The sequence below is a fragment of the Symphalangus syndactylus genome, chromosome 24 (assembly GCF_028878055.3).
Source record: "Symphalangus syndactylus isolate Jambi chromosome 24, NHGRI_mSymSyn1-v2.1_pri, whole genome shotgun sequence".
NCBI lineage: Eukaryota > Metazoa > Chordata > Mammalia > Primates > Hylobatidae > Symphalangus > Symphalangus syndactylus.
Genome location: NC_072446.2, coordinates 8,682,771 through 8,688,187, shown reverse-complemented (window position 1 = coordinate 8,688,187; position 5,417 = coordinate 8,682,771). Strand labels below are relative to the sequence as shown.

Below are 5,417 nucleotides of genomic sequence, written 5' to 3'. Positions count from 1 at the left end.
CTTCGGCTTGTGTGATGTGTCGTTCAGGACCATGATGAGTGGTACATGAACCGAGACACGGTACCTGCCCTACTGAGTCCACGCCCTTGGGAGAGGCAGGCAGGGGACAGTCCTAAAGACAAAGGGCAGGTCCTCAATGCTGGGACAAGTGGAGCCAGCTGTGAGGGGAGAATGGTATATGGCCAACCTGTGAGGTCAGACCTAGCGTCTTGGGAAGAGGAGTTGAAACTGAGCCCTGGGAGGGTAAGGAGGAGCCCATCAGGCTCCAGGTTGGGCCAGGAGCTCCAGAGGCTTCGCCAGCTGCCCCTGCAAGCACTGAGCTGCTGCTGGGCACACCTGTAGTCCCAGCCATTCTGGAGGGTGAGGCAGATCACCTGAGCCCAGGAGTTCAGGACCAGCCTGGGCAACATACCGGGATTCCATCTCAACTAAAAACAGTAGGCCAGGTGTGGTGGCTCATGTCTGTAAACTCAGGACTTTGGAAGGCCAAGATGGGAGGATCACTTGAGCCTGGGAGTTTGACACCAGCTTGAGCATCGTAGCCAGGCCCTGACTCTACAAAAAAGTGAAATAATTAGCCGAGTGTGGTGGGACACACCTGTAGTCCCAGCTACTCAGGAGGCTGAGGTGGGGGGGGTCCCTTGAGTCCAGAAGGTTGAGATTGCAGTGAGCCATGATCACACCACTGCACTCCGCCCTGGGTGAGATTGAGACCCTGTCTCAAAAAAACAGTAATAGTTGTAGGCTGGGTGTCGTGGCTCATGCCTGTAATCCCAGCACTTTGAGAGGCCGAGGCAGGTGGATCACGAGGTCAGGAATTCAAGACCAGCCTGGCCAAGATGGTGAAACCCCGTCTCTACTAAAAATACAAAAATTAGCCAGGCACAGTGGCGGGCGCCTGTAATCCCAGCTGAGGCAGGAGAATTGGTTGAACTCGGGAGGCGGAGGTTGTGGTGAGCCGAGATCGCGCCAGTGCACTCCAGCCTGGGTGACAAGAGCGAGACTCTGTCTCAAAAAAAAAAAAAAAGTTGTAGTATAGAGTGCTGTGCATTGGTAAAGCCACGTGCTGGCCCTCTTGCCTCAGGTGAAGAGCTAGGCTGCATCAGACACAAGTGCGGGGAGCCCGCCGGGCGGAAGTGGGTGGAAGTGGTCAGGGTCCCACTACCTGGGCCGGCACGTGATGGCTGTCAGGGGGTCGTGTTACTCCAGGCTCAACGGCCTTCAAACGCTTGACCTCGTTCTAGGGATGAGGGGTCATTTGGAATAACAGTGAGTACCTGAAGCCCCTCAAGTGCTGAATGAACAGGGCAAGTTTGGACTACTTGGATCAGGTCAGAAGACCAGCCAAGATGGCACAGGTGAAATGAAGCAGGGCCCTCCCTCAGGCCTGGTTCCGACAGCAGCTGCAGCAGCAGCCCCATCAGCTGCCACAGGAAGCATCCACCTGCCGCTGTGCAGAACGTTTGCTTCTGCGGGTTAGACAAGTGCACGTGTGACTCCGGGACGTCCCACGGTGGTGCAAGGGCTGCTTTGTTGTTAGGTGTTTTAAGGTAATTTACAGGATTCTAAAGTCAAAACTGGATACAAAGCCATGCTCAGAAACAGGCTCCGCTCCCCACCCACCCTCTGCCATGACTTACTGCTCATCCACCCAGTGTGTTTCACGCAAAAGCAAGCACATATGAAGATGTGTTCATTCCCTTCCCTTCCTCGGTCAAACAAAGGCATACGGTGTTCTGCACTTTGCTCCTCCTTCCCAGCAACACGCTCCAGAGTGCTCACTGCATCATCTGTACAGACCCTTAAGGGGTGGCCGGGCGCGATGGCTCATGCCTGCAGTCCCAGCACTTTGGGAGGCCGAGGCAGGCAGATCACCTGAGGTCAGGAGTTTGAGACCAGCCTGGCCAACATGGTGAAACCCTGTCTCTACTAAAAATACAAAAATTAGCCAGGTGTGGTGGCGGTGCCTGTAATCGCAGCTGCTCAGGAGGCTGAGACAGGAGAATCATTTGAACCCAGGAGGCGGAGGTTGCAGTTAGCCGAGATCACACCATTGCACTCCAGCCTGGGCGATAAAGCGAGACTCTGTCTCAAAAAAAAAAAAAAAAAAAAGACCCTTGAGGGGGAACCTCCACTCTGCCCCTGGTCTGGCGCTTTGCACGTATCCATTCCTAGTCTTTGGAGTTCCCATTGGAAAACTACTTTAGTGGGAGCACCAGTCTTCCTTTGGAGGTCAGAGGTAGCTGGGCTCACCCCAGATGTAAGAGCAGGGAAAGTTAGGTGACCTCGAATTGTATGGCACATAAGCCCCAATACAGCAGGGAGCTGGTACCAATAAAGGGTGAAATGCACTATTGCCGCCTGCAGTCAAGATTTACACTAATTTATTTTGGAATGAGTTCATGTGGTCTTCATTTATTGAACAGATACTGTAACTGCCCTGCGGGTAAGAGTCTGCTAGGTTTTGTGGGGTACAAGGGTGAATCTGATGTGAACCCAGTGCTCAAGGACTTTGCAACCCATTTGTTGGGGAAGACATATTCCCCTATGTAACTGGCTCGTGTTTGACGAGGTGAAACGCTTGGAGAGCTTCGAGGACGGAGCAAGTGGAGTAAGTGGACCTGAGGAGCGGGCAGCAATGCCTGAAGGCTCAGTCCCCTGTTCTCAGAGTGAGGGTAATGGTATCTGCCTCACCATATTGAAGGGCTTAAGCTTATAAAGCACTTAGCACAGGGCCTGATGTATCAGAGGTAAACATCAGACTCTTCCGAACTGTAGCCACTGTCAACCTTCCTGTCTTCTTCTTTTCTTTTCTTTTTTTTTTTTTTGAGACAGGGTCTCACTCTGTCGCTCAGGCTAGAGTGCAGTTGTGCAATCTCAGCTCACTGCAACCTCCACCTCCCGGGCTCAAGCGATTCTCCTGCCTCAGCCTCGCGAGCAGATGGGATTTACAGGGGCATGCCACCACGCCCAGCTAATTTTTGTATTTTTAGTAGAGACAGGGTTTTGCCATGTTGGCCAGGCTGGTCTTGAACGCCTGACCTCAGGTGATCCGCCCACCCCGGCCTCCCAAAGTGCTGGGATTACAGGCATGAGCCACTGTGCCCAGCCGTACCTTCCTGTCTTATTTTCTCCAAGCAGGCTGGAGTGTTCATGGACAGATATATGTGTGATAATATACTGTTTACATATCATGCATTGTGCTCATTTTAGTTTCAGGAGTTCTTTGCTCCTGTGTAGCCTTTCTACACATTATCTTTCTTTTTTTCTTCTTTTTAAATAAGAGATGGGGTCTTGCTCTGTCACCCAGGCAGGAGTGCAGTGGCACAATCATAGCTCACCACAGCCTTGGCCTCCCACCGGATCCAGCCTCCTGAGTAGCTGGGACTACAGGGGCATGCATGCCACTGTGTCCCGGCCAATTAAAAATTTTTTTTGTAGAGATGGGGGTCTCACTACGTTGTCCAGGCAGATCTCAAACTCCTGGGCTCCAGTGATCCTCCTGCCTTGGTCTACCAAAGTGCTGAGATTCCAGGCGTGAGCCATGGGTCCCGTTGTATACATTTCAGTAACTATATTTTCCATTTGAGTGCTCACTTGTGCAGTTGGGCAGGTTTCCATTCTTGCTATTAAAAATAGTGCCTTCATGAATATTTCAGTGCATATACCTTTTTCTGTATTTACGAATATTTTCTTTGGAAGAATGTCCCTAAAGTGGAACTACTAGGTCTCAGAGGGACTCACTTAAGGCCTGGTTAATTCATTCTTGCAGCTCCCAGCACAAGTGGAAGACGGCTTCAATCTGAGATCGGTACCGGGCCCATTTCATTCTCTCATCCCTCCAATTCTGGCCTGAAATATTTCATTCTCTTGAATCTATAGTTGTAGATATGAACCTGGCCTTTCTGCTTCTTGGGTTCCATAAGCCTTTTCTTGCTGCCTGCTTGATGTTGAGCAGCTTAATGACTGCTAGGAGGCTTCCCAAGCTCTGACACTTCCAGGCTCTGAGACTGGAACAAGCTTGGCAATTCAAGACCGGCACTATGGCAGTGAGTTACGAGGGCAGAGGAAGGAGGCCAGAGCGTGTTGAGAGAGAATTTGGGTTTCACGCAGTGTATCACGGGAAGCCTTGGATGCCACTGGGTTTGTTTTAAAAAGATGACCGCACTGAACTCAGGTAAACGGGCAAGGGTGGAAGCGAGGAGGCAGGAGCACCGGCCGCAGAGGTCTGGGAGCTTCTAGGATGGGAAGTGGCCCAGGCAGCCTACGCGGGGCAGGGCGTCAGTGAGTGGCGGAGCGCCTGCAGTTACAGGGACAGGGAAGGGTGGCCGACGGGATGGGCAAGGGCAGAGGGAGGTGGAGTGGACGTTCGTCGTCCTGCCTCTCCACGCTGCTGTTTGGAGATGATTCTGGGAGGGTGGGAGGGCGCTGGTGACGGCATTTCAGTGGTTGGACAGGAAGGAAGGAAGTCCCATCTCGGCGCTCCAGGGGTGAGCGAATGTCAGTCCCAGGACAGTGGCTCTGGGTGGGGGCGGGGGCGACGGTCCGCAGCCATCTCCCACCAGCTCCCTGTCAGTTCTTTGATGAGAACGATTACGTTTTCTCAGTCTTACTTAAAGCGCTGAGTAAACTCACCTGCAAGACCAGCAAGCCCTGCGCCTCTCCTTCTACGCGGTTCCCCGCAGCACATGGCGTGTCCACCCGGGACACGGGACCCACCTGCGGCCACCTGAAGACTGGGAGGGCTGGCTCCGCCCTCGAGCTTCGGCCCCGCCCACCAATGGGCGGAACCTCCACCGGGCGCCTCGGCCCCGGGCTGTCACTCGGGACTCCGCCCCTTCATGGGCAGAGCCTCCGCTCCGCTCTCTGGGCGCATGCGCAGCCAGTCCCACCCGCGGCTCCGACCCGCCGGAGCCCACGTCCTTCCGGGAGCGCGCGCGCCGGTGCGGGTGCGTGCGTGAGCGTGCGCGTCTCCGCTGCCGCTGCCGCTGCCGGTGCTGCACCCGCGCCCTCTGCCGCCGCCGCCGCCCGGGGTCTCCAGGCTGAGGAGTGCGTCGGCCGCTGCCTAGCAGCGCCGCGGATTGGGGAGCGGAGCCGCGGAGCCGGCGGGAGGGCGGGCGGGCGGACAGGCAGGTGAGCTCGCTGCGGGCCGGGCGGGCGGGTCGGCCCACGTCAGGCCCGGGCAGGCGGGCAGGCGGGCGGGCGGGCGCGGGTGGGGGCGGGGGCGGCACGCCAGAGCCGGAAATGGCGGCGACCCCCGGGCCGGGGCTGCGCGGGCGCTCGGGGCCGGAGCTGCTGCGACGCCGCGGCCTGGGCCGGGGCGGGGGCGCGGGAAGGTCGGCGCCGGGGCCTGCGGGAGCCGGGCTGGGCCGGGCCGGGCCGGGGGTCTGAGCACCGCGGTGGGGGCTGGGGCCACG

General features: G+C 56.4%; 1 protein-coding gene across 2 annotated transcripts in view; it reads left to right on the top strand.

Annotated features, from left to right (window-relative positions):
- Nucleotides 1-4,847: 4,847 nt before the first annotated feature.
- Nucleotides 4,848-5,417, top strand: part of DNAJC5 (DnaJ heat shock protein family (Hsp40) member C5) — a 46,981-nt gene continuing 46,411 nt past the window's right edge. Inside the window, exon 1 of one of the 2 annotated variants that reach the window (XM_055264982.2) lies at nucleotides 4,848-5,133. The gene's annotated coding sequence lies outside the window, so the exon portion shown is untranslated. The remainder of the gene's footprint in view (nucleotides 5,134-5,417) is intronic. The other variant, XM_063634148.1, reaches the window with a different exon arrangement.